The sequence below is a fragment of the Eurosta solidaginis genome, chromosome 1 (genome assembly GCF_040869045.1).
Source record: "Eurosta solidaginis isolate ZX-2024a chromosome 1, ASM4086904v1, whole genome shotgun sequence".
Taxonomy (NCBI): domain Eukaryota; kingdom Metazoa; phylum Arthropoda; class Insecta; order Diptera; family Tephritidae; genus Eurosta; species Eurosta solidaginis.
Genome location: NC_090319.1, coordinates 58934028 through 58961811, shown reverse-complemented (window position 1 = coordinate 58961811; position 27784 = coordinate 58934028). Strand labels below are relative to the sequence as shown.

At 38.5% G+C, this 27784-nt stretch overlaps 1 protein-coding gene across 6 annotated transcripts in view; it reads right to left on the bottom strand.

Annotated features, from left to right (window-relative positions):
* Nep2 (Neprilysin 2) overlaps positions 1-27784 on the bottom strand; it is a 171457-nt gene that overhangs the window by 84046 nt on the left and 59627 nt on the right. The window lies entirely within an intron of this gene.

Genomic DNA, 27784 nt, shown 5'->3' with positions numbered 1-27784 from the left:
TTTAGTTTTTTTAGTTGCTCTAAGTATTATGATGATATAGCGATTTACAAAATGTTTTAATCAATCGATATATTAAAGCTTTTGAGGTTTTTTGTGATTTTCACTTCAATATAAAAAATTTTGAGCAGCACTGATCTCGTAACTAATTCAAAGCGTCCGCTTCAAAATCAAGGATACTCGCAAAAGAATTTGGAAGAGAAATTTGATAATTTTAAAACTAATTCGATTGAGATGAAAATGAGAATAAGTTGACAGAAAATGTCTCATGTAATAGTTAAAAGAAAAAAAAACAATAAAAGAACAATCACAACAACTTTATATCTACAATTTAGTATTAATAAGCATTTTAACGCCAGCGTTGATGCTCTTTCTTTTAAATACTCAAATGCACTTTGACTACTTAATTAATATTTGTAATTTTTACAAACGAAAAAAAAAGTTCACTGTCACGAGTTGTATAGTTAAGAAACAGAAATATGAAAAAAGTTCAGCCACTTAATTACTAACTATTTAAAAGCTAAGCTTACATTTAAATTTACGACTATATATGTATGTTAGTAGGAAATTCTTAAAAAAAAATACGAATAACGTTGCATAAGCACGTTTTATGCAACTCTATAAAAAAAATGAACAGTTTTGTATAGAGACAAACGGTCATTTTTGGTGGAATTGCAATCGCATGTCACACATTTAAGTGACAAATGATGTACTCTCTCTCAAGTAACTGATGTCGGAATTTGGTACATCCACAACCTTTACATGGTGCTTTATTATGAACAAACAGTGGAAAAGCCTACGCATGCGTAGGTTGTGCCGGCGACGTCTAACAAGCTATGAATATATTTAGATAGCTTGTAATAACTTTTGTGATTATCCAAGTTTTGCAGTTGCTTATATTGCACCCGACTTGGGCAAATAGATACGTGGGGCATGCCATAACAGCTCATGCTAATGATGGATTTTGAATGTTGTCTTTTTGTATATTTATAAAGAATGCCCGTAATTTTTTTTTTTTTTAAATTAGACCAACAAACAATAACAATTTCTTTAATAAATTTTTTTTTTATTTAAATCTTCGGTAATATTTTTAATAAGGAACCATTTTTTTGACTTTGCAGTTCTTTTTTTTAATAATAAATTTTTTTGGATGAAATTTTGGAAAAAGAAATTCCAAAATTTAATGTTTAATTTTTTATTATGTCAACAACAAATATTTTTTTTTTATATTTGAAAATCTCCAGGAATTTTTTTATTAAATGAAGAATTTTTTGACTTTTTTTTTTGGTTTTTTTAATTAGTAATTGCGTTTGGATGAATTACTTGGAAAAAATGCATTATTAACAATTTTTTATTTATTTTATAAGAAAATTTGATTAGTTTGGTTGAATTTTCTGAAAAAAATATGCAAAAAGTAATGCCTTGCACTTTTTTAATTCTCTTTTTTTTTTCAAAGTGAAAACCTGGACTTCAAGATTATTTGTGCATTAAATTTTTTTGTAAAAACTTTTAATTGTTTTGGATGAATTTTCTGGAAAAAATATGGAAAATTTATTAATTAATTTATTTTGTTTAATTTATTAATTAGTTTTAGTTTTATTTGAGTTAATAAATATAGAATAATAAACATAATATCCTATAAGTGGTGACCCCGACGCAACAGAATAGTACAACCAAACATTGCTGAGGCATTTTCCACAACATGGCCAACGAGTACGAAGAAACATTTCACGAGGCAGTAGCTCCATTTCAAGTGGCACGGTTGGCAGTAAAACCGCCACCGTTTTGGAAACCAGATCCGCGTTTATGGTTTGTGCAGGTGGAGGCTCAATTTGCACGAGCGGGAATTACTACAGACGATACCAAATATTTTACGGTCGTTGCTGAAATCGATCCAGCTGTACTGGCACATGCCAGCGACATTATTTCCTCGCCACCCACTGCAAACAAGTACGACATATTAAAAGAGCGATTGATCGAAGAATTTAGCGAATCAAAAGAAAAAAAGTTGAGGCGATTATTCGAGTTGGGCGAATCGGGCCAGACGAAAGCCTACAGTTTTGTTACGAGAGATAAAAGACCTGGCGAATCAGCAGCTAGGTAAAGAATTGTTGAAATCCTTATGGCTGCGACGACTGTCCCTCCATGTACAGCAAATTTTAGTAACGATTGAGGGTGAAGTAGAAGAGTTGGTAAAAAAAAGCTGATGACATAGTGGCAATTCCAACTATGAGTGGTAGCGTCGATGCTATTTCCAAACCAAGTGACGATATAACAGCAGCCATTTCAGAGTTGGTGGATAGGCATTGCATTTAAATTTTTTTATTTATTTATTTTTATTATTATTATTATTATTTTTTTTTTCAAAGTAAAAAATGTGGACTTCCAGTTTATCTGTGCTTTTAAATTTTTTTATAAACATTTAATTGTTGGGGATGAATTTGTTGAAAAATAGGCAAAATATAATGCATTGAACTTTTTTATTTTAAATATATACTAGAAGACCCGGCAGACGTTGTCCTGCCCTAAATTTGGCCTATCTGCATACATTTTAATAAGCTTTTTCCGTCTTACTCTGCCCTCCCCCCCCCCCCCTCTTCATTTTTTCCTAATCCTTTTAATCACTCCTACCTCCGTCTTTTTCGCTTCATCTATCTCCATCTTCATCTCATTCTATCTCTTTCTCAATCTCCTTCTCTCTTTTCTCTTCTCTCAATTCCTTCTCATTCTCTTGCATCCCTTATTGCCTGTCCCAGAGGGTGGTATGTATTTTATTTCAGTCCCAGTCCCAGTCCGTCTCTGGATAATATATTACTTTATACTAAAGCACTCATCAACAGCTTTCATTTGATATCCATATTGTATAAACACTGTCTATGCATTCACTGGCCCACGTTTTGACCTATATCTCGAGACCCTAGTTACCCAGGGGTATGCAAATAATACTAAAGCACTCATCAACAGCTTTCATTTGTTATCCATATTCTATAAACACATTCTAGGGGTACTCGGGTACACGTTTCGGCCTATATCTCGAGACCCTGTACGCCGATCGCAACCAAACCTATGTAGTAACTACCGCGTGAGGTTTACGCAACTTGTGTGAAAGTTTGAACAAAATCGACCGACGCGTCTCTTCAAACACCGGCGATCAACTAACACACATTTTAGCCTTTCTTTTTATATATGTAGATTTTTATTTTTTCACACTTCACTATAATATTAAAACGAAATGCAGATCTTCGTTGCTTCTGAAATTCGGCTTAAAAATTGCACATGGAACAACTAAAGACTATCCTGAATTAAAAAAAATGTCAAAGTACCTCTAAATCGCGGCCCCCTCATAACCCCCCCGCCCCACCCTCTCGCGGGCCTAGTGATGTGCTATACTTGATATCAATCTTTATAATATTTTTTATTCATAAGCAGGTTGTTTAATTAAACACCAAGCAATTACACGGAAGTATATCCGCACCACCTGAAAATATGAGTGCCACTGCGTGTACGTAACATTTTATTATTACGTATAAACAAATAAAAAAAATTGCAATAAAATAATATTGCGACTATAAACTGAGATATAACCTATCCAATCTTTCAAGCTAGATCAAACTACACACGGGGTGCAAAACAAAATCAAAATCGGTTGAGTAGTTTAGGAGTCCATCGCGGCCAAAAATGTTGTGACACGTGTTTTTTATATATTAAGATTTTTTTTTTCACGGTAACGGACCTCAAGATTATTAGTGCTTTTAAATTTTTTATAAAAAATTTTAATTGTTTTGGATGAATATTTTGAAAAAATCCCCAAAATTAATGCACTGAACTTTTTTATTTTTTATTATGTCAACAATAATTATTTTTTTCTATATCTTTGGAAATCTCAATTTATTAAATGAAGAATTTTTTATTTGGAATTTTACTTTAATATTTTGGATTAATTTTATAGAAAAAAGCGTTATTGAAGTTGATGAATTTTCTGAAAAAAACATATGCAAAATACAATGAATTGAACTTTTTTCATTTCTTTGTTTTTTTTTTTGTTCAAAGTAAACAACGTATTCTTCAAGTTTATTTGTGCCTTTAAATTTTTTTGAAAAATGTTAATTGTTTTTGGAGAATTTTAAAATAGGCATTGAATTGTTTTATTATTTAAAAGTAAAAAGCGGGGACTTGAAGACTATAGTATGTGCCTTTAAATAAAAAATAATTCAAATTGTTTCGAATGAATTTTCTAAAAAAATTTGCAAAAATAATGATTTAAATTTTTTTAAGTAAAAAATTTTAAACATGGATCTCATAATTATTTCTGCTTTAAAAAAAAAAAAAACAAAAATGCTCTCAAGTATAAAGAAATTTCAAGCCCAATTAAAAATAAATCACTAAAATATTAAACAACAAAATTCCAAAATTTTTAGATATGCATATCTTTTTATTTGGGGAAATAAATTCAAAAATAGACATACATTTCTTGAGGTGTAAGAAAAATGTTCTAAAAGTTTTTGCAAAATAGGTGAAGATGATGGATTTATAGAATTTGTAGGACGAGTTGCCATGTAATGTCCCGTATTAAAAGACAAGGCGACAGGTCATAAAGGCAATAAACAACAAAATTAATCAACTTTTTTTATTACAACTGTAAATATTTAAAAATCATGTGCTGGTTGAGATTTTGTAAATAAAGAAAAATTAAAAAAAAATAGATAATAATTGTCAGCAAGATAAAAAATATTTTTAATTGCTACTGTTGCACAAGAACAAAACAGAGATCTAATTAGACGAGTAAAGACGAAGAAAACAACAACGAAGCAAATGAATAAAAAACAGTACGATGAACTTATATTTGTATGTTGTCATGACTGACCGATTTTCTGGTTAGTTTCTAAAATTGAGGCAATATTTTTCAACTCATCAAGGCATCGACTGATTAACTAAAGTACCTGGATGACTAACTTTAACTAAGCGTAAATTAATTGCGTCTCGAAAATTCAACGGCTTCCCCATTACAAGTATGCACACAACAATTAAAGTTAGGTGGCAACTCTACTCAAATATATTTTAATAAAAAAACTATATGAAAAAACTTTCCTCTGATTTTAATTTCAATTTTAATTTGGAACGATATTGGTAAGGAAAGCTCATCCTTCCATAGAAAGCAGGATGAATTATAGGCAATTAGAGTATTTGTGGCAATCTGCGGGTCGGGGATGCAAGGCCGACCATATACATAGTATATGTTCCTGTTATACCAAGTGGGTTATGTCTTTCAAAGCTTGTAATGCTGCAACACAACTATTCACAACTCTAGTCATTAGACTCCTTTACAAGTTCCTTCTAAATATCATGCCATTAATACCTAAGGAGAGTCGTCTGCGTTTGATCTCTTTTGTCAACATTGGGGTATAATTGGTCCCTTCCAATCCCTTTTGAGTATATTTCGCATCAGTCAGTTTGGAATTTATGTAGCCAATTAAAAAAAAACATTAAAAGCAACAACGAAATAAATAAAATAAAAAGATTAAATGTGATTGAATTGAATTATTTATCAAAAATGAGAAGCTCTAAGATACCAGAACCATATATTCCCTTATCGTAATATTTGTTTCGTTTTTATTATTGTACAACACCAATACGACAAAAAAATTAAGAATATTGTATTAGAGTTTAAAAAACCTTAAAATCCGTAAGTATTCCCGTACAAATAGAAATAGTACTTGTCCGACAGTACCCATAAGAACCAAAGAGACTTGTCTGAAAGTGCCCGTAGAGGTACGTAGATACTCTGTCCGACAGTACCCGTAGGGCTATAAATAGGACCAGTGCCACTACCCTTTCAGGCATAAACGGGTACAATTGGTCCCTCCATAGGACATGCTCAAGCAAGTGGGATCACTCCAACCCAAATAAAGAGATCAGAACTGGCTATATTTGCATATTCCTTTGCGACTCATCTCGGATTTATCCTAGAGTATTCGCATTTTTTGCAGGGTGTTCATCCTAAACCTCTAGCTGTTACTACTACACTCACTCACACTATGATAAACGATCAGCAAAAAAATGTATGTCGGAAGCACAAAGCAAGTGAATTTCATGTATTTTGTTCGGTAAGCAACCGCCTAACTGAAGTATGTAAAATTCTCAAACGTTTCATCATGACTTGCAGTTGATTATACCGATTTATGCTGGGCAAATGATAGAGAGCATGGCTTCGATAAGAGAGGTCTGCACCTCAAAGCTTTTGCGAGCCACAAAACCTCCACTTTCTATGTTTATTTAACTTTGGCTTCGTTCACCAAATATCTTGATCCGTCAAGTAACTTAAAGCGGTCAAAAACTCATGGTTCATAACTTCCTCATCTCCAAAACACTAGTGCGTACACTTTCATCAGTCATCAGAGGGCATACCAACTATATATGTTTGGACTTTAATTGTACCAAAGGACTACTTTTACATTATTACTTTATCTGCCACCATCGGTATTTTCGGTTCAATCAATACCTAGCTCTTTCGCTATGTAACGACCGACCCTCTCCTTCACCTTCAACCATACTGCTAACATTGGCACCGATTAACAACGACCCGTTTCATTAAACACCGACCGACCATTCAACGGCAAACATCTCATCCATACATCATTAACTATGCACCAGTCATCCGTGCACCATTCATGGCCGTCACTTTGGGCGCCAGCCAGCCGCCAACCCATTTTACCGGTCATTATGGCTATTTAATGGGTTTTATGACTTCAAGTCCGAGTAAAAACGCAAACAAGTGTAGATAAATGTTTCACCACGAAGGCGATTGCTATGGAGTAACCTAAATATATCTGTAAAAAAGAAAAGCTTTTTTGTGTTTATTACAAAATCGGACCTGGGGCCGGCAAAATTGAATTAAAGTATAGTTAAAATAAAGTTCGACAAAAACGGTAGTTTTGGCATTGACACCTTCCTTCGACCTGCCCATCACCTGCAACCTTTACATCTACGGCTCATCTCTCCATCATCTCCCAGCGAAAACTCATCGGTCTTGCAGACTCCGTTTGGATGCCCCAGCGGGTTAGGGGGTTAGAATATACCCGCGGTAGGTATGCCTGTCGTAAGAGGCGACTAAAATACCAAATAGATTCAAGGGGTTTTGTAGCGCACCTTTCAGGTTGCCAGCGCAATACATAGCTTCTCCAAACCGAATTGTCAACCTCACCTATCCGTGGCGAATCCTGTTTCGTTAACAGCTGGAGCTCTGGTGGCCCCAAACTCCTCATGGATGTGGGGTGGGAGGGCGGGATGGGATGTGCTCATAACATATCGTTCCCGAGATGGTCGGGCTTGGTACCGGAACGTACCGGATCTGCATCCGACAAAGGACCATCAACATCGGTAACACTCCCCAAGGCCTTCGGGGAGTGTCCTTATCGCTATAACAACAACTGAGTTTGGATTCGGTTTTGTACTGCCGACAGTACCGAAAAATGTCTCAATAGTTATTTAACAAATACAGAAGTCTTTAAATTGAAGAAGTGTGTTAAAATGCTTTTTCTATTTGAATTTCCTTTTGTCGGGATAATGAAGAGGCGGGATTTTGGTCTTGTCGGCATTATGATTACTAGAGTTTTGGTCGAGTCTGGATTATGTATTTCAGGACTCTGTGTTTCGGGATGCTGCATTTGAGGAATTTTTGTGTCAGAATCATGTTATACACGGGTTAAAGTAAGCTTTGACGCTTTGAAAGCGCCATGAGATAATAATGGAATATACTTCCATTCCGCTTTATCGCGACGAAGCGTTCTACGTAAATCCGCCATAGGAGTATCACTAACTAAATAGATCCTGAATATGAAGGCTTTCATTTTATGAACGGGCACCCTGTTTTTCGTTCGACATTGTTCCACTGCTAGTAATTGTTTTTCTATCTGTTGCTTCCATAATTTCAGCCTTGATCTCGTATCGTAACGTAAATTAACATTATTTTCTTAAAGCTCTCACTGAGTTTGAGTTATTTTTTTAGGCATAAACCACAGTGTGCTCGTAAAAAAGGACACCTATTAAATGTTCACAGCATAGAAAAGCAATTTTCTAAACATTTTGAAAAGTACATAAAGATGTCCACGACAAACATATACATTTTTCAACGCATCAAAAACAGCACCAAGTATGTATGTATGAGAATAGCAATGCGTTTATTTTAATGTTATAACTTGGCCAATTTTTTATTGCTACTATTAAATAAAGCAATTGCAATGAAAATCATAAACAATGGCAAAAACAACAAAAAACTGTGATTGAAATAACCGTTTCAGTCGAATCAAGATATCATAAAAACTCTTCCATTCTACCTACTCAGGGCCGCATTTTGAGTTTTGAGACATTGGGCCTAATAGTTGGGAGGCCCGAAATATTGTTAGAATATCTATAACGTAAAAAATTAGGTAGCGAGTAAATAATTTGCAAAGCTTTCACATTTCAGCTCTTTGACCGATCTCTTTCTTATCAAAGGCTCAACATTAGATGAATGTCGATAGACTGGTGCACCAGTTTGCTTTGAGTGTGCATCATTGGGAAACTAAAGCAGTTCAGCAACCTGTGTTAGTTTGTGTCATTGCTCAGAAATGTTGTAAAACATAGATAGCTATTAGTGCCATATAACAGCAGAGTTACAGCTAAAAAACGATGAAGCCCTAGATCCAGAAGAAATTGACCCCAAAAGTCCTGCTCAGAAAGGGTTTATTTCCTGACGCATGGAAGAAGCGGCAGAAAAAGGTTTATTTGCAAGGCCTTGAGGTCAACTACAGTGTGATCGAGGGTGGTCTGGGATTACCTGACCTCGCTTGCGATTGCATCGAATTATTTTAAAATTAAGATTATCTTGGTCTCGGGCCATAGTGATATCCCGGGTAACTGTCAAGCGGATCTCTTAGCCCGCATCGGTAAAACAGAATCTGATGAAGATGGCTGTAGGGATTTCGGGATTTCGCTGACCACCTGTGGATTGCTCCTCCATAGCTGGGCCTCGAGTCAGCTCAGCAAACGTTGGGCGGACACCACGTCGTGCAGGGTAGCAAGAACTTTCTGGCCGGAAGTGGATGGCAGGAGGTCTGCTGAAATAACTGGGTTCACTAAGGCTCACCTATCAATGGTCAATGGGGTTCTCACAGGGCACTGTCCCATGGGTATCCATGCCGTACTTCTCAATATACTGGAAACTCCATACTGATGCAGGATGGAGGATGATGAGGTGGAATCAAAAAATTACTTTATGCTTGATTGCCCAGCTTTTGCCAGAACTAGGCGAAAGTACTTCGGTCGCGACTCACTTGGATCTCCCGAGGATTTATCCAAAGTTGAGATCGGTATCATTCGGAGCTTTATCGTTGCTACCACACGATTCTCTAAGAAGCTATATCTAAGTTACCGTTATTTTATTGCGATACGTCCCGTCATGTTGTCCACGTGAACTCCCCTTACTAGGGCAGCTACCACCTAACCTAACCTAAGGGTAAAATTTTCAAAAGCCTCCTAAAACTATGCAATACAAACACCAGACAACAAGCCTTAAGTCTTTTGTCCAGGCAGTAAGGCTTCAAAGTTTAAAATACACTGTACGCTCTAACAATGAAATCCTACTAGATTAGAAGTAGCAGAGCAAAGTAACAACAAATTCATTGAAGTTGGCATTCTCCCAAACTTAGGTCTTAGCAACACATCCAATTCCCATGCTACCTTCAAGTCGATATCAGAGACTGTCTTGAAGATGGCATGTTAAAACTAAAGGAATCCTAGGAAACTATGAAAGTCACAGCCACGATGAAGTTTTGAATCTTGAATTATTGTAGCGGGAAAAACAGAAAAGGCACGCGTCACGTACGTATATGCACAAATTGGTCACTATATTAGCTGCTGATTGACGTTAAACTATCCAAACTAATGTATGGTTCTGAAAAAAACCACTCCAGGGTGTTAAGGGGCTTAGAATATTCCGGCGGTAGGAATGCCTGTCGTAAAAATCAACTAATAGCCGTAGGCCAAGAAGGTTCGACGTGTTCATATCAAATCGCTTCCAAAATGGTCCGGTTAGTAGCTCAATGGTGTTCTTTTTGGCATGGACCGGGTCAAGATCTGACAAAGAACCATGTTGTTTTGTTGTAGCGTTAAGGACACTCCCCGAAGGTCTTGGAAAGTGTTATCGATGTTGATGGTCCTTTGCCGGATGCAGATCCGGTTTGTTCCTGTAACAAGTATCATAAAGGTACTAGCCCAACCATCATCATCGGTAATACTCCCTAAAACCTTTAGAACCAGGAAAAGAGAAATTTATGAGAACCGTGTAAAAGTTGTTAACCAAAAAATCAGGGATGAATCATTTGAACCAAGGCATCAGAAATCGCGAAAATGAGGAACGAAGCAGATGGGCAATGTTCCAGCAAATAAAGAAAGATCCAAATCGATGGCAAAAGTAGGAATAAACAGGATAAAACAGAAAAAAACAGACACTTTGCTCCCGCCGTAGTCCATACCGCTGACTTGCTGCGTATAACATTTTTAGCGTTGTGGCTAATCTTCCGACAGTCAAAGCCAACGCCGACTGAGTAGTATCCGAAGCACTACCTCTAATTGGTCAGACAGCTGAGTAAATAATTACAACAAAAGGCATTATATTGTTACGATTATTAGCAAAACTGAGGAGTGCTGCCATCTCCAGGCCGATGCTAAGCAGTGACGTGAATTCACATCAATAATTCAATCATGATGTATCTACATAAACGAATCAATACTTGCGTCTACACATATGTACACATTCCAACGAGCAACATTTACATACAAGGCAGCGAGAGATGAGATGTCACACACCGATGAATTTACTTATACGCTTATGTGTGTGCGGGAGACTGTAAACTACAAACACATGCATATATCTTATCTGAGTTGTCACAAGAGAGAGCAATAATTTGTGCACGTAGTTGTGGCTGGCGATTTTGTAGCCGAAACAACTAGTAAGTTCTGGAAATCGAAGAGCCTAGAAGTATGCAGCGTAAACTATAAAAGCGGGACAAGCGAGTAAGAAGTAATTCAGTTTGATTTGAATTGTCAAGCAGTTACGAGTAAGACGATATCTAGCGAGCAATAGCACTATTATTTTGAAAGTCAGTTTCCTTTAAGATATCAGTTTGGTTATTAAGCTATTCGTTGCACAGTTTGAGTGTTATTGTGAAGTATTTTAATAAAGGCCATTTTTCCGTTATTCAATATTGGAGTTATTTATTCAACAGTTTAGCGATACGATCGTAGCAAAAGGGCAAATAAGGAATTTGCAGCAAATTCGTTACAATTGGTGTCAGAAGTGGGATTGTTGAATAAATTCCGAAGATTGGGAATACAACTTGGGCATGGCAAAGTTCAGTGAATTGAAGATCCAGCAACTGAAAAAGGAGTTGGAGAACCGTGGATTAAATACAACCGGCAATAAGATCGAACTTCAAGCACGGCTACGAGAGGTAATGGAGTCGCAAGGAATTGATGTGGACGAGTTTGTATTTTATCCTGATGGGGACGAAACAACAACAAAAATTGAAGAGAAAAACGAAACATCGCAGACGGTTACCAGCACAGACTTGAACATGATATTGGCTGCAATAACTGCTCAAACATCGACAGTAACATCCAAGATGGAAGCGCAAGGGGCACGTATAACAGAAATGTCATCACAAATATCCACCAACATGTCATCTCAGCTGGAATCGCAGGAGACACGCATAACATCCAAGATTGAAGCACAAGAAACGCGTATGTCAGAAATGTCGACACAGATTACATCGAAGATTGAAGCACAAGAAACGCGTATGGCAGAAATGTCGACACAGATTACATCAAAAATGGAGACACAACTGAAAGCACAAGAGGCACGCACAACAGTACAACTCGAAGCACAAGAGGCGCGTATATCATCAAAACTCGAAGCACGTATGGACGAGAAAATAACGCAGTTTGAGGAAAAAATCGAAGCCGAGGTGGATGCTTTGAGAGGTCGTATACAAGAGTTGCAATTAAACCGCCCAGCTGTTTCAGCAAGCAATACAAAGGTAAAAACACCATCCTTTGACGGTTCTGTTCCTTTCCAGGTCTTTAAGCTACAGTTTGAGAAGACCGCAGCAGTGAACAACTGGAATGCGGAAGATAAAGTTGCTGCACTATTCGTGGCATTGAAGGGGCCAGCAGACCCCAGCGGGTTAGGGGATCAGAATATACCCGCGGTAGGTATGCCTGTCGTAAGAGGCGACTAAAATACCAGATTCAAAGGGCTGTGTAGCGCAACCTTTTAGGTTGCCAGCGCAATATATAGCTTCTCCAAACCCAATTGTCAACCTCACCTATCCGCGGCGAATCCTGTTTCACTAACAGACGAGGCTCTGGCGACCCCAAGCTCCTCATGGAACTTGGGGGTATGGAGGGAGGGAATGCCCTGAAGGTTCAATGTGGCCACATAAATCGTTCCCGAGATGGTCGGGCTAGCACCTTAATGGTGCTATGGTACCGGAGCGTACCGGATTTGTATCCGGCAAAGGACCATCACATCGATAACACTCCCCAAAGCCTTCGGGGAGCAACCTTATCGCTACAGCAACAACAACAACAACAAGGGGCCAGCAGCGGAAATTCTACAGACGATTCCCGAAGGAGAGCGGAACAATTATGAAGCATTGATGGCTGCTGTAGAACGACGTTATGGAAGCGAGCATAGGAAACAGATATTCCAAATTGAGTTGCAAAACCGCTACCAAAAAGCAAATGAGAGATTGCAGGAGTTTGCTTCAGATATTGAAAGATTGGCTCATCTTGCAAATGCGGACGCACCCGTGGAATACACTGAAAGGGTAAAAATCCAGAGTTTCATAAATGGCATACGGGACGTGGAAACGAAGCGAGCTACATACGCAAACCCAAAGCTGACATTTTCTGAAACGGTATCACATGCATTGACTCAGGAAACGGCCTCACTATTGAGTAAACCAGCATACAAAGCTCATCGTGTAGAAGTGGAAAGACCAGATTGGGTAGACACTATTTTGGAAGCACTGAAGGGATCTCAACAGAAGAATGCCGAAGTTATTAAATGTTTCAAGTGCGGCAACCCAGGTCACATTGCACGTCATTGCGATCTTGGTCCTAATAGTTCCAACAATGTGGGTGGCCGTAAACGCAAAGCTGGCGGAAATGAGCAAGAGCGTGTCGGATGTAAAGAACGAAAACTTGCCCCGGCTATTGAATGTCCTGTGATATCTGTGTCGCAGATTGGAAGGAAATCAAGCAGTCTTACCATCAGAGGGAATGTGGATGGTAAAGAGCGTGTACTGACTGTAGATACGGGGGCATCTCATTGCTTTTCCGATCTGATTTGGTCTACAGGAGATTAAAGTCATTACCTGGAGCAAGGTTGCGTACGGTCACAGGCGAGTATAATCAAGTCCAAGGCGAAGTGGTATGTGAGGTATTAATTGGAAAAGTCATGGTTCTACACAAATTCGTTGTGGCGGAGATTGTCGATGAAGTTATATTGGGAGTGGATTTCTTGGTTGACCATGACATCAAGATCGATATGCGGAGAAGGGCGATGCATTATAAGAACCAGGATGTGCCAATTAACTTCAGTTTGGAAAAAGGTTTCAGCAGTAATAGAGTACTGGTGGAGAAAAGTCGACAAAGGCCACGAAAGTCAAAGGTAAAGGTTGATGAAACGAATGGGCCAAATAAATCAAAATCGAAAGTACCTGCGAGAGAAACACTGGCATTGACAAAACCTAAAAGACGCAGGAAAACGAAGCAACGAATTTCCGAGAAAGAATGCGAGGGCAGTTTCAAGCCGGAGCGCACTACTGTTGTAAAATGTGGGAACGATACCGATTATGCAAAGAAAATTCGTACAGCGCAAGCTCTACGAAGTGGTTCATTGGCCAAACAACAGAGTGTGAAGGAACGAACCAGGGTATTGAGTGGTACGATGAAACACAGGTACCATGAGAACAATAATTCGAAAGGTTTCTTGGCGGGAGATTTGGTACTGTTATACAAACCTCACCGGCGGAAAGGTGTTCCATCCAAATTTCGGTGCAGTTGGGAAGGCCCGTACAAGGTTGTGAAGAAGATCAGTGATACCATCTACCGCATACAAAGCATTGAGAAACCACGGAGTAGAAGAGTGGTACATTTGGAGATGCTAGCGGCGTTTAGATTGGGAGATTTGTCTGATCGGGACGATCAGACTTAGGTGGAGGGCAATGTTACGATTATTAGCAAAACTGAGGAGTGCTGCCATCTCCAGGCCGATGCTAAGTAGTGACGTGAATTCACATCAATAATTCAATCATTATGTATCTACATAAACGAATCAATACTTGCGTCTACACATATGTACACATTCCAACGAGCAACATTTACATACAAGGCAGCGAGAGATGAGATGTCACACACCGATGAATTTACTTATACGCTTATGTGTGTGCGGGAGACTGTAAACTACAAACACATGCATATATCTTATCTGAGTTGTCACAAGAGAGAGCAATAATTTGTGCACGTAGTTGTGGCTGGCGATTTTGTAGCCGAAACAACTAGTAAGTTCTGGAAATCGAAGAGCCTAGAAGTATGCAGCGTAAACTATAAAAGCGGGACAAGCGAGTAAGAAGTAATTCAGTTTGATTTGAATTGTCAAGCAGTTACGAGTAAGACGATATCTAGCGAGCAATAGCACTATTATTTTGAAAGTCAGTTTCCTTTAAGATATCAGTTTGGTTATTAAGCTATTCGTTGCACAGTTTGAGTGTTATTGTGAAGTATTTTAATAAAGGCCATTTTTCCGTTATTCAATATTGGAGTTATTTATTCAACAGTTTAGCGATACGATCCTAGCAAAAGGGCAAATAAGGAATTTGCAGCAAATTCGTTACAATAATTTAATAAGTAACCCAAGTAGACTAATTAAAAAGTTTGGCAAATGTTTCCCTCAACATAAATTGGCGCTTAACCGTCTAGGTAAATTACGCCATAACTGACGCCAATTGCGAGCACAAAGGCACATTTTTATACTTATATAACGAATCTCATGAAGCAGTGGTGAAGTAAAGTATTTTATTTTGCTTGAATGAAATACGTTTCGCTGCTGGTAGCCACCTTACGATTGTTTGCTCTAAATCAGCTGGCCTGTGTTTGATAAGTCAAAGTGGTGGTCGTGATATTGTGAAGTTATGCTGCATAACGTTTTCAATTAGTGTATCATGGCATATAATAGCTGTGTTTATTTTTACATGTATATACATATGCGCTTTAAATTTATATGTGCTGCTAAGTGTTTAACTTTATTTACACTTATGAAAACATTGCGTAGAAAATTAGTACTGTTAAATTACAGTTTGCATTATATTCAATTATAACTGAAATGTGGCTCTCCATTTTATCTCTACACTATTCTCCACTTTTGTGACCAAAAAATGTGTGTGTCCACCATTCATCGCAATTATACAGCTATAGGTTATACACTTTGACCAACAGAGGTTCTTGTTTCCGCTATTAAGCACAAACCGTTTTGCAGCGAGTTATTTAACCACTGCCGCGAGTATTTAATAAATGCCGCTATATGGGTCTCCTAAACGATATCTAAGTGATGATAAGCATTTTTCTTATTACCCGCAAATATAGATGTATATCCATGTAAAAAAACCACGGCTAATATTGAAATGACGAAGTCAGAATAGCAATAACCAGATTGAAAAACAACAAGGCCGCGGGCGCTGATGGATTGCCTGCGGAGCTACTCATATACGATGCCGAGGAGTTGGTAAGGCGCGTGCATCAGCTTCTACGCAAAATATGGGTGGACGACGATTGGAACCTAAGTGTTCTTTGGCCAGTCCACAAAAAGGGGATACTGCAAACTGCACCAACTATCGCGGTATCAGACTTCTTAATATCGCATATAAGGTCCTGTCTAATGTATTGTGCGAAAGATTGAAGCCCATCGTGAATCGGCTGATTGGACCTTATCAGTGTGGCTTCAGGCCTGCTAAATCTGCCATCGACCACATTTTCACAAAGCGCCAAATCTTGGGAAAAAAACACGGGAAAAAAGAATCGACACACATCACTTCTTCGTCGATTTTAAAGCCGCCTTCGACAGCACGAAAAGGAGCTGCCTATATGCCGCTATGTCTGAATTTCGTTTCCCCGCAAAACTTATACGGCTGTGCAAAATGACGTTAAGCAACAACAAAAGCTCAGTCAGAATTGGGAAGGACCGAGCCATCCGAAACTAAACGAGGTTTCAGACAGGGTGAGCCCCTATCATGCGATTTCTTTAATTTGATGCTGGAGAAAATTATACTAGCTGCAGAACTTAACCGCTCTGGAACAATACTCTATAAAAGCGTGCAATAACTGGCATATGCTGATGACATTGATATCATCGGCTTAACCACCCGCGCCGTTATTTCTGCTTACTCAAAACTAGAAAAAGAAGCGGTAGAGTTGGATTTGATAGTGAATGAGGACAGAGCGAAGTACCTGCTGCCATCGAGCCAAGAGTCAGCGCATATGCGCCTTGGCAACCACGCTACTGTTGGAAGCCATAATTTCGAAATAGTAAAAGACTTCGTTTATTTGGGAACCAGCATCAACACTAGCAACAACATCAGCACTGAAATCCAGCGAAGAATCACTCTTGCCAATAAATGGTACTTTGGACTAGGTAGGCAATTTAAAAGTAAAGTCTTCTCGCGGCAAAAGGAAAATCATGCTCTACAAGTCAATTATAGTACCCGTCCTGCTATATTGTTCAGAAGCATGGACCGTGACAACATAAATGATGAAACGGCTCTGGGAGTGTTCGAGAGAAAAGTTCTTCGAAAGATGTATGGACCTCTACGCGTTGGCGATTGCGAATACCAAAGAAGATTTAACGATGAGCTATACGAGCTATACGCAGACATGAACATAGTCCAGCGAATTAAAACACAGCGGCTGCGCTGGCTAGGCCATGTTACGCGAATGAAAGATGTCGCTCCGGCCAAGAAAGTATTTCTATCGGAACCCGCCTATGGAGGCGGAGGTAGAGGGTGGCCCCCACTCCGTTGGAAGGAGCAGGTGGACAACGATTTAAACTCCCTTGGTGTGACCAATTGGCGCCGGTTGGAAGAGAGAAGGAGCGACAGGCGCGCTTTGTTGAACGGCCATAACCGTTTAAACGCTTAAGAGCCAATTACGTAAGTAAGTAGTATTGAAAAAGGTGGTTTAACTTATGGGGTCCCATGGCGGAACCATACAAGGTGGAAGCACGCTGACATGCATACAAACATAAATAAAATTTCCATGTTTTTGTTGTTCTTTTTGGACTTTGTTTTTGTAAATCGCTGTACTAATGTCATATTCGTACTGCGCCGGAAGTTGAAGTGTCAAATCACATTAAAAAGGTACCAATCAGTTGATTTCCGGCAGTCACCTGTTCCTGGGTCCGCCATTCGGGGCCCTCAATGTTAGACGTTGTCCTTAGCAATGCCATGCAGACATACATACATCCAACGGATTCTTGCCCACCTGCGTGAAAATCCAAGGCTAAGTAGATAAGCTGACTGAAGAAATGGCATGCACGAGCTTTTATCCAATATTAAGTTGCGGAGGATACCAAATAAAATTAAATGAGCTAAGTAGGCACATGGTAGAAATGGTTGTGCCAACGTGAGAAGAAGGCTTATTAAATGTTTTTATTTTGAAAAGTTTTCTTTCATTGCATTTGCTTTCTTTCCGTTTGTTAGTTTTGCAAATATTTGTGGTGAATTAAATAAATACGAAATGCAATAGCGACGCACTGCTGGAACGGGAAGTTCATATTACGTGGTGGCAAAAGGTGCCTTCCTTTCAAAGTGGCGTAAATAAGTTTAAATATTTTTGTTGGATATAATTTTAATTGATGCAGTTACCATTAGAAGTCAGCGCATTTAGTTGAGCGCGCTACGTTTTAGATTAGCTATTGAAGCAGTTTCCTCTGCTCAAGCATCGCATTAAGTTGCATCTTTAACATTGTTGCCAGGCAAGAAAGGGTTAAAAGGCCGTTTATTGTTATTAAATAAATAGCTAAAGAAAAGGAATTTAAGTGGATAAAGGATGTCATTCATCCATTCAAATTAGTGTCATGCTCATGAATTGGTATCGACTAAAACGATATTGAAGTTGTGTTGACGTGATGTGATGCAAAATTTGTCAACAATCCTTATTGTCATTGTCGGCGTCGTCACTGAACGTCGACAACTCACGACGACGTATTTAATTCAGTATTGCAATCGTCGTTTTCGATAACTATTGACGACTATCGACACATGTTTGGTATTGGCTAAACAAATTTGCTGTCGCCGTCGCCCTCACACGACGCCATTTTTGTCGACGCTGTTTTTACTGACGACAGAAGGAAAATTTGTAAGTAAAACATTTCTTTTTTAATTAATTAAATATATAAACATGTAATATGCATTGTTTTTTTAGATATGCAAAATAAAACAACGAGTGCGCAACAATTCGAGGTTCTTGTAGCTGAACTAAACAAAATCGGAGTTATTTCTGATTTTTTTTATACTCAGCTGAGCAGGGCTCACAGAGTATATTAGCGTCGTTCGCATACTGGTAATCCGTAACGGCACAAACTAATCGAGATATATATAGACTTCTATATATCAAAATGATCTGGGCGAAAAAAGAAATTCATTTAGCCATGTCCGTCCGGCCGTCCGGCCGTCCGTCCGTAAACACGAAAACTTGAGTAAGTTTTGAGGTATCTTAATGAAATTTGGTATGTGAGTTTGGCACTCATCTCAAATCACTATTTAAATTGAACGAAATCGGATTATAACCACGCCCACTTTTTTTACTCCTATTACCATATGTGTACTAAATAAAAATTTGCAAAATCGGATAACGAACACGCCCACTTAAAAAAAAATGTTTAAATCAAATTTTAACAAAAAATTTAATACCTTTACAGTATATAAGTAAATTATGTCAGCATTCAACTCCGGTAATGATATGGTGCAACAAAATACAAAAATAAAAGAAATTTTCAAATTTCTCTGGGATACTTTTAATGACATAAGTCGAACAAAAATTTACCAATCCTTTTGAAATTTGGTAGGGGCTTAGATTCTAGGACGACTGTTTTAACTAACTGTTTTCTGTAAAAAAGGGCGAAATCGGTTGAAGCCACGCCCAGTTTTTATACACAGTCGACCGTCTGTCCTTCCGCTCGGCCGTTAACACGATAAATTGAGCAAGAATCGATGTATCTTTACTAAACTCAGTTCGCGTACTTATCTGAACTCACTTTGTATTGGTATAAAAAATGGCCGAAATCCGACTATGACCACGCCCACCTTTTCGATATCGAAAATTACGAAAAATTAACAAAATGTCATAATTATATACCAAATACGAAAAAAGGGATGAAACATGGTAATTGGATTGGTTTATTGGCGCAAAGTATAAATTTGAAAAAAAACTTTGTCAAAGGGGTATGACACCTACCATATTAAGTAGAAGAAAATGAAAAAGTTCTGCAGGGCGAAATCAAAAGCCTTTGGAATCTTGGCAGGAATACTGTTCGTGGTGTTACATATATAAATAAATTAGATGATAGTCTGGGTCACCCTGGTCCACATTTTGGTCGATATCTCGAAAACGCCTTCACATATACAACTGCCACCACTCCCTTTTAAAACCCTCATTATCACCTTTCGTTTGATACCCATATTGTACAAACATATTATAGATTCACCCTTGGTCCACCCTTGTGGCGATATCTCGAAAAGGCTTCCACCTATAGAACTAGGACCCTTTCCCTTTTAAAATAATCATTAACACCTTTCATTTGATACCCATATCGTACAAACAAATTCTAGAGTCACCCCTAGTGCACCTTTATGGCGATATCTCGAAAAGGCGTCCACCTATAGAACTATGGCCCACTCCCTCTTAAAATACTCTTTAATACCTTCCATTTGATACACATGTCATACAAACACATTCCAGGGTTACCCTAGGTTCATTTTCCTACGTGGTGATTTTCCATTATTTTGTCTCCATAGCTCTCAGCTGAGTATGCAATGTTCGATTACACCCGAACTTAGCCTTCCTTACTTGTTTACTATTGAGTCTAAGCTCCTCTTTATTATTTTCGTCACTAGAGCTCGCACTACTGTCATAATAAATCATTTTTGTAAAATCTTGAAATGAAATATTTAAACAAATCTCAAATCGCGAAAAAAAGATACAGAAATAGTAAAAAAAAATCGAACAGCTGATCCAGAAATGGCAGAGATGGTATATTTTCCTTTCGTTTTATCGATAAATCGTCGTCGTCGTCTCAACAAGCTTAGCCAATGCCGATTTGGTGTCGAAGTGACGACGACGTCGATGCAATGTGACGTCGAATGAAAAACGTCGACGATGTCGACGACGATAATGACAATAAGGGTGATAGTTTTTGGTGACGACAAGCGCTGCAATACAAAATTCGGCTATTAAAAATTGGTAAAACAATATTTATTTATTCTTATAAATACATGTTATTTATTTATTTTTACTAAAATTTCAGAAAATGAATTAAAATAACCAACAACAACCAATTCACGGAACTTATTGCAGAATTGGAAAAGAATCCAACCCTTGCCAAGGGGTTTACCAGGGGCAGTTCCAACAAATTTTAAATAAATTCTTCATATTTTGCCGGAATGGAGAATTGTGATCTAATAGAAATCAGCAATTGTAGTATTAAATTGCTATCTGGCAAATTTAAAAACCCAGACCTTTGGCGCATCTCTTTTATTTGGAGGAGTAACACCTCTTTGCGCTCGTCATAACTCGAAGTTTTACTGTCCGATACGAAAAACATTTTAAATCGCAAATTTTACACTTTTTACCAAATAACCACTGAACAAAGTGTAAATAAACAACTGTCGAAAGTATAGGGATCTTAGTTTTTCTATAAAATTATCGATAACACATCAACGTCAATACATTGTTTTAGTAAATACCCATTCCGCATTGACGTGACGTTGAGGTCGATACGACGTGATGTCGATAACGATACGAGTTATGGCTGACGTTGAAAACCATAATAAGGGTGATTGTTATTTGTGTTGTTGTTGTAGCGAAGGTTTTGCGGAGTATTATCGATGTTGATGGTCCTCTGCCGGGTATAGATACGTTACGTTCCGGTAATAAGCACCATTAAGATACTAGCCCGATCATCTCAGAATTTCTTTAATATCGAACCTTCTATGCCTAATGCACGATAAATGCTGCCGCTGCTGCAACCGTGTGTCCGAAAACTAAAAAACCACGCCAGTTTTGGGGCCGTCGCCCACCCCGTCGCATTACTTCAGGGTGGCGTTCCATATTTCTTATTTTTTAAGAGCCTACTGTTGCGCCTGCGTCCAGGTTCCCGCTATTAGCTCTGAGGGTCGATTTAAGCGCCACTCCTTCGCCTGCGCATTTCTCTGCGCTCCTTCTCAGCATCCATCAGGCGTGTCATTACTATAAATGCCATTTTGCTCACTGCAATCCAGCATCCCTTATTGTTTGTTTGTTTGTTTTCTATATTTTCTTATAAAAATTAATAATTATGCAGTATTACAATTTAAATTAATAATTAAATAAGAAAATAGATAATGACATTAAATGCCTATTTTATGAACAGTGGAAATGTCATTTCTCCATTCGGTATTGCATAGCTATCTTTAAAATGCTTGTGGGGCACATTTGTGATACTAAATTTCTCGTGGTTGGTTCCTCCGCAAAAACTCTATGCAAGGTGAGTCTTTCCTCGCGAGTTCCGCGTTTTCTAACTCCGTGGTACACCTTGGGGAAAGAGGATCTTCTTTTATCCTATGCTTCCATAAATACTCTTTGAAACCGCCATATCCACTCAGTATCTATGTGAGATGGTAGTTCAGTTCGCCGTACTTCCGCTCATTCGATTGAGCTACTTCCCAAACTAACACGGAGGTCCAACGCCCTTTACCCGAGCCGCCCACCGTTCTTGCCACTTAGCTATTGTTTGTGTCCTTGCTCTTCTCTTGGCGTCTTCAGATGGTCGCTCGGTATTAGTGTTATACATATCGACCATTTCGCTTGCCAGTAAATCCACTTAGATTTTCTGGATTAGGACCAGGATCGCGTCGTCGGACACCGTCCGATAAGCACTTGCTATTCTTATAGCTGCAACTCGGTATGCTGCTAATATATTTCTTTGATGGGTCGGTTCAGATCCGTACCACACTGATGCTGCGTATAGCATTATCGAGCTGGTTACTGTGGACAATAGCTGACGGGTAGCCTCACTCGGACCACCATTGTTAGGCATTATACGCATAACAGCTCCATTAACTTTGGTAATTTTCTCTCCTAAACAAATTGCACCTATCAAATACTTAAATCATCTAACTGATTGCGTTAGTAGTGACCGTGGCACACTACCGCTTGCCTGCATTACTGAAGGTCTCAGTTACAAATTAACTGACAGTTATCAGCAGAAATGCAAATATTTGCCACACATTTGTCAGACATTTTCACCTAATTATTTAAAAATTATACAAAAACATATCGAACTCATTTTAAGCACAAATAATTTCCAACTAATTGCGTAATTGTCAAAAGAAAGGTAGTCATATGTATATAGATATTTCACCTGCTTATACGGACTAACGATGCGTATAAACACGTTATAAGTACATATACTCAAATAAGGTACTTTCTCATTAGTTTTTTCTAAAATTAACCAAATAAACCCATAAAAGGTTTATAAATGGGAAGTTTCGCCATATAGCACAAAAGGTAATTGTAGATAATGCATTTGATAAAGTAGGAAAAAAAGCCAATGTAAACGCAAATGAAATGCAATGAAAGCGCCAAGTCGCGTGATAAGCGTTGATTGAATAATAATTAACACCAACTTGAACAGCAGAGAATTCGTCAACATTATTGTCAAGCGGGTAGTTGAGCAGTGAGCGGGTAACTAAGTTGTAGATCTGCTGGGGGTTATAACTCTATTGCACGTTAGGGTGGTTTAAAAGAAAATTTTAGAGCAGGCTAACTCGTTCTACATCTTAAAACATAGGGTCAACGGCCACAACGTTAATTGATCTTATGACCACTTCAAATAGCCGTAATGTCGATTAAAGCTATGACCATATAAAAATGGGGCCACCGTGGTGTGATGGTAGCGTGCTCCGGCCACACCGTATGCCCTCGGTTCGCACCCCGGGCAAAGCAACATCAAAATTTTAGAAATAAGGTTTTCAATTAGAAGACAATTTTTCTAAGCGGGGTCGCCCCTCGGCAGTATTTGGCAAGCGCTCCGAGTGTATTTCTGTCATGAAAAGCTCTCAGTTAAAACTCATCTGCCTTGCAGATGCCGTTCGGAGTCGGTATAAAACATGTAGGTCCCGTCCGGCCAATTTGTAGGGAAAATCAAGACGAGCACGACGCAAATTGGAAGAGAAGCTCGGCCTTAGATCTCTTCTGATGTTATTAATTTTTAATTTTTTTGTATTCAAAATTTTTGGATATGGCTCTCCCTTTTCTATATTTTTATACCATTCTAGTGAAAAATTAATGTAAATGCTCTCTTGGATAAAAATTTGGAATAAAAGATCACCCAGACTGGAAGTAAATGACAATTTGGAATAATATATGGTCCGATTTTTTATTCCAAATTTTCGGCTGCAACGCAACTTTTCCTAACTCTGGTTTCATTGCTGGTCAAATTGTTGTATGTAGCTATGGTATTTTCCCCGAAATGGTCATAAGGTCAAACAAAAAATTTCCTGAAACTAAGAATGGTCGTAAAGTTAATTGTACTTATGACCGTTCGTGGTGATCATAAGGCCAATTTATTTTACGACTATTTAAAATGGTCATAACGTCAGTTGATCTTTTGATCGTTGATCTCATTTCCCGCCTCCGATCAATTGGCTTTATGACTGTTTGAAATGGTCATAAGGCCAATTGATTTAATCGCCATTTAAAGTGGTCATAGCGTCAATTGATCTTTTGGCCGTGGACCTTATGTCATCTTACCAATAAATTCTTGTGGGCTCATCGACAAACGTCTTTGATTTTTATCCTAACTATTCCGGCAACCCCACGTATGTCCACTGATCGGCAGAAACGTCTTTGCTTCAACAAAGAAGATACAAACCAGGCATGCTTAACCAACGAACCGATATCATTTCGTTACGATAGTTAACGTTAATAAACGAAACAAAGTCATTTCGTTTCGTTTATTAACGTTAAGAACGTCAAATTAACGAAATGATTTCGTTTCGTTTTCTGCCATATCAAAACGAAATCAAATCGTTTATGTTGATTATTAATTTCAAACTATGCTGGCAAAGCTGATTGATGGCGGAGTCATTAAAGGTGAAAGCATTAGCCAAGCTGATTGCAACTTTTCTCATGAATTTTGACAGTACGAACATTTCTCAGAGTATTTTTGACATTACCACCAACGAATTACACAAACAAATTACATAGTGTTTGTGTGTGTATGTGCGCTCGTTGTTACCACCTTACGGCTTCACCATGGCTATAGCATTGCCAGCACAATTCAAACATAAAGTATCACGTTTTTGTTAACGTTTTTAACCCTAACGAAAACTTTTCGTTTCAGTTAAAAACGAGATACAATTTATCTTGATAATTTCTTTATCGATAATATTTCGAAGTGTTTCAACGGAAACGGTGGAAATTTTTTGATAAGCGATTAGCTTAACGTTAAGGTGCATCCCTGATACAAACATAATTTAACTTAATATTCCGCTACATATAGGACCAAGATACTCTTCAAACTTTCCATTCTTGTATACGACTTTTCAAAAAAAAAAACCTATAAATACCACAAGCTGCTATAAATGTTACCCCTATGCCTCAGATTAGCGCTCAAATGGCGTATTGATTCCACAGCTCTTGAATTAGCCAATGGGTCTTTCCAGAGTCATCCATATGTAAAGATCGGTTGAATAACCGTCTTGTACATCCATCCTCTACAGCTCGTTTGACTCCTTCATGTTCAATGTTTCGCGTCCAGCTCAGCTTAGGTGTCAGAAGCACTTCCAGGTATTTGGTAATATCATAAGAACTTAGCCCTTGACTGTTAAGAGAAGGCAGGTTAAAACTTGCAATTTTGCTTCTAGTGGCGAAGAGCACTAGTTCTGTCTTCAAGGTATTATTACCAGGCCCTGCCGCCTTCGAGGCACAAACCGATATCAATATTAATGGCCACCAATTTAACTCAAAATAGGACAGTATTACAAAAGTTTTTAAAACAAACTACGAATTGATACTGGGTCTGAAGTCTTCTTGATCTTTAACAAAAAAAACTACATTGATCCTTGGCTAATTTGGGAACCTATGATTTAGTCGAAAGCAGGTTTCAAAGCTACATTCAATCTTGTTTTCACCCGCCGGCAGCCGGTGAATTGCGCTTCTACAAACAGCTCCACTCTATTTTCGGAGCTGAAATCGAGTCTTTTATTCATTTTTTCCTTGATCAGTCTAATGTGAATCATTGAATTGTCTACGTTTATTTATTTGCAATTGTTTTTTGCACGGAAATTGTTTATAAACAATGAATTAACAATTTAAAGAAAATTATTTGCAAAATTACTTTTAAAAATGCGCTTAAAATAGTTTAATTTTAACAATCCACACACGTAGGCATGAGTAAGTACATGAGAAAGTTGCTGTGTCAGCGACAAAAACGGAATACTGTAAATTCCTGACAGTTACTGTCAACTAAATAAGCATAACGTCTTCCTTGTTGTCCCATTGTCACCAGACGAGTTTTAATGATCAGCGAATGCATTTGAATTTGATTTTTACTTTGAATGCCGGATGTCTTGTCCGATGAAAATGTACAGGGGGAAGAGCAAGTCGTCCTGTTAGTCTGATTCTTTTGAAGACCTTAGCAGCAGGCGGTTCTCCAATAGAGCCAGATGGGGTAAACTACCCTCCGACTGGGAGCTTAATAAGGTGAGTCTAAGGGATTTATAAAAACTAAGTAAGTATAGCCAAGCGAGATTCATGAAGAAGCTTCTGCGAAAACTTAGAAGGTTGCGATGAGTCCGCGAGGGTTAGAAAAATACCCTCAAGTAATTCTGTCCCTTTAGGGTATTTGAAAAGTGATAACGGGGGCCGATATGTGAGTAGCGCAAAATCCGTAAAGCTTCTGTTGTAAAATCATTTTCCCGATGTCCCAGTTGCGCAGGAATTGTTTGCTATGCAGGATTGCCATTCCCTTACGGGGAAATTCAAATTTCCTGGGCTATCAATTCGTTCAAGCCCCATGAGCCTCCGGGCCCGGATGGCATAATTACTGCGCAATTTTAAAGTTCTTTGGGGATTTCCTGCCGCTGGTTGGCTACCATTTAAATTAACTGTCTCAGGCTAAGCTATATTCCGAAGTCTTGGAACACGGTGAAGTTTATCTTAATTCCATAGGACAGCAGAAGCTCTCATGTGTCACCTAAGGATTCCAGGCCAATCAGTCGTCTTTTCTTCTTAAAACGTTGGAGCAGCTGAATGATCTGTGCCTAACGGAAAGGATTCATCGAGGGTTTCTGTAAGGTTCGTATCAAGGCAAACGGCTCTCCATTTGATTGTAAAGCAAATAGAGTGGTCCCTATAACAGAAAGAGTTTGCTCTGGGTGTAATCCTAGACATCGAAGCGCTTTTAACAGTTTATTACCTGGTGCAATTGAAAGGGCTCTGATTGGCTTAGGAGTCAAGGGGGCTCTGGTTTAATTCAATAACAAACATCTCTGCAGCAGAACTGTCGCAGCGGAGTTGGAAGGGGCCATAATCGAGAGCAAGGTGTGCAGGGGCACGCCCAAAGGGGTGTTCTGTCTCCTGTACTCTGGGTTGTGGTAGTCAACGAGCTTCTTGTGGAGCCGGAGTTAATGGCTGTCCGGTGGTTGTCTACACAGAGATGGGGGCTCTCGCCAAGAGTATAACACTGTCTTATTGAGGTGGGAGTCAAACCGATTATCACCAGTTCATTTCTCCCAAAGGGTAGGAAGAAAATTTTGAATCAATAGTTTAGGGAGTTCAACCTAAAGAACATTCCCCTGTGTAGTAATAAATTTACTTATCATTCACGAAAATGGACAATCATAATATATTCTAAGGAGAGGTCCCAGTCTGAAGCCGGCAGCAACAACTCAGTCGATTGTGGCCACTAAACAAAAAAGCAAAAACAGCTTTTTCACATGTACTAGGCTCTATGGTATACTGGACTTGTAAGACTGTTAAGAAGGCAATAGTGGTCTATGTTTCCTTAGCTTGGTGGCCGAATACCATGTTAAGCACGGCAATAAAAAAATTGAGCGAACTGCATCTACTACTTACTTTGTATTGGCATAACAGGTGCGATAAAAACTTCATCTGCTTATGTACTCTTTGTAAAATAGGGAATCCATAAACTAACCCTGCTTCAGAGGTCTGGTTCACCGATGGATCGAGCTATTATCTATAAGGTAAACTTATATATCAAATTAATACCAACGGGATTGCCACATCATTATTTTTCTTTGCAATAGACGCTTGCGGTAGAGTATGTCTACGCAGAGGCTTATTCTTGAGGAGTCTTCTCATTATGTCAGTACAGCCAGGCAGCCTGCATTCCTAGCAGTCTTACATAATTACTTCTAAGCTAGTGATTACATGCATTGGAGTCCTATTTGATCTGAGCGCCAACAACAAGGTT